The 2,234-nt window shown below is 32.7% G+C and overlaps 1 long non-coding RNA gene across 1 annotated transcript; it reads right to left on the minus strand.

Annotated features, from left to right (window-relative positions):
• Positions 1 to 204: 204 nt before the first annotated feature.
• Positions 205 to 1,841, minus strand: LOC128285658 (uncharacterized). The gene is made up of 2 exons (XR_008276177.1): positions 1,763 to 1,841; positions 205 to 559 (listed from the first exon to the last, which is right to left on the minus strand). It is a non-coding gene; the product is annotated as an uncharacterized LOC128285658 (long non-coding RNA).
• Positions 1,842 to 2,234: the final 393 nt, after the last annotated feature.

Here is a 2,234-nt window from a genome sequence, read left to right on the forward strand (position 1 = left end):
TCAAGCCTTTTGTCACTCTCACACCACATGCATAGATACATACTTATCCAATAACATACAACGTGGCATAAATGAGCTCTTAAACATCTACAAACATGATATGCTCAAGTTATTTTCTTATGTAATAAATATTATAGAATTTGCCCATATCATTACCACATACTAGACATAACTATCATTACATCACAAACCATTCATGAAGCATTATTAACTATTTACCAATCACTTAATCCTGCATTAGTTACTAGCTCATCAATGAATCTCAATTCAATCTCTAGGCATACATGTTGTAAGCCACATCACAAGAAATAATAACATAAATGCATAAGAATAATCATATGGGCCCATAACGTCATTAGCCGACATAGGCCAATTTACATGACTAATACTACCTTAATAACAAGCCAATGCCTTTGGCTAAATCATAATATTACATACTCACATTAAAACCCTATACATGCCATAGACTCGAATCACTTGAGTTTACTTATCTCGATAACGTTAACTCGATAGGGTGATAATATCTCCGACGGCCTCCAACCCGAGCTAACCTGGAACTCTAGAAAACATGGGAAAGAAGGGGTAAGCCGCTTAGTAAGTTCATATGAAAACAATAAGCAACTCATTAACTTGTTTTATCAATGTTTACAACATATTTTCAAGTTCACTACAAGCTGTCTTTCTGAGCAACGGTCACTAAATTATTTATATCTGGAGCTATGAAACTCCGAATTAAGTTCCGTTAATTTTCCTGAAACTAGACTTATTTTATTTTTTTCCATAAAATTTCCAGAATTTTTGGTTAAGCCAAATAGTACAGTTTATTAGTTAAAGTCTCCCCTGTTTCAGGGTATGACCACTTTGACCCCTGTACACTACAAACTGAATTTCTCCCTGTACAAAATTCCAACGACCATGCTGTTTACTCCCCATAAAAATAGACTCAATAAGGAATCCATTAATGTAAGGTATAACTCTTAATAAGTTTTGTACAATTTTTGGTGAATTTCTAAAGTTAGAACAGGGGATCTCGAATTCATTCAGACCCTGTTTCACAAGAATTCAAATATCAAACAATATGGAATTCTTTTTCTTCCTCTGTTTCTTTCATGTGAAAATAGACTCATTGAGATTTAATCCCATATTTTATTCTGCCTCTAACTCATTTTCCACTATTTTTAGTGTATTTTCAAAGTTATACTACTGCAGTAACTCAAATCTGTCAAGGCTAAATTACTCATTCATGATCATTGTTCATAATATTAATACAACACCATTTTATCCATCATGGTAAGAATACATATTATGCATCATAGATCATCACATATCAAGGCATTCTCATAGGATTAGTATACGTACTTGCACAACTCGTAACATAACTCGAGTGCATACTTACCAATGACTTACCTCATTGAGACCATCATTAACTCTTTCCTTGGATTGCCCGTTGAACACTTGGAATACTAATTAGATACTCAGAAAAGCCTTTGCACATAAGTGCTTCAATTGTAGCTAAAGCTACCTCATATCTCATGACATTTCAATGCTCACTCTCGAGCTAGTCATCTAGACTCATAATTCCTAGTGACATGTCACTCGTATCCTATTCTATTCCTAAGGTTCAAACGGATTTTTCCTCGTCTATTAAGGCTTTGTCTTATCATATTTCTATTAATTACATACACATTAATATCTGTACAATTCATGTAATGATAACATTTAAATACATGTATAGCATGGTATTGTTTACATACGAACTTACCTCGATACCACAAATGTGAAAAGGACATACTCGTCCATAAATCAATTTCTTTCCGTTCTAGGTCCAAGTCTCAATTTTCATCATCTATAACATCACATTTAGCCTACCAATCAGTCACAATATTCATATGGGTCTAAAATCATATTTTTACAAATTTTCATTTTGACCCTAAACTTTTGCATATTTGCACTTTTGCCCCAATGCTCGTAAATTAATTTTTATTCAATTTCTATAAGGTTTAAGACATGCTGAACATTTTCTCTTCTATGGCAACTCCAAATTTTCACTAATTCACACACTTATGACCAATTTGTAACTTTCACAATTTAACCCTTTTGACATTTTTACCGAAATTCATTGAATACAACTCATATTTAACACATCAAACATTCATTATCCACTATAAATCATCAAAGCACAACCATATCATGAATGGGTAAATTTTAAACTCTAATTTCTCTTCAATCAATTG

Source organism: Gossypium arboreum, chromosome 12 (genome assembly GCF_025698485.1).
Source record: "Gossypium arboreum isolate Shixiya-1 chromosome 12, ASM2569848v2, whole genome shotgun sequence".
NCBI lineage: Eukaryota > Viridiplantae > Streptophyta > Magnoliopsida > Malvales > Malvaceae > Gossypium > Gossypium arboreum.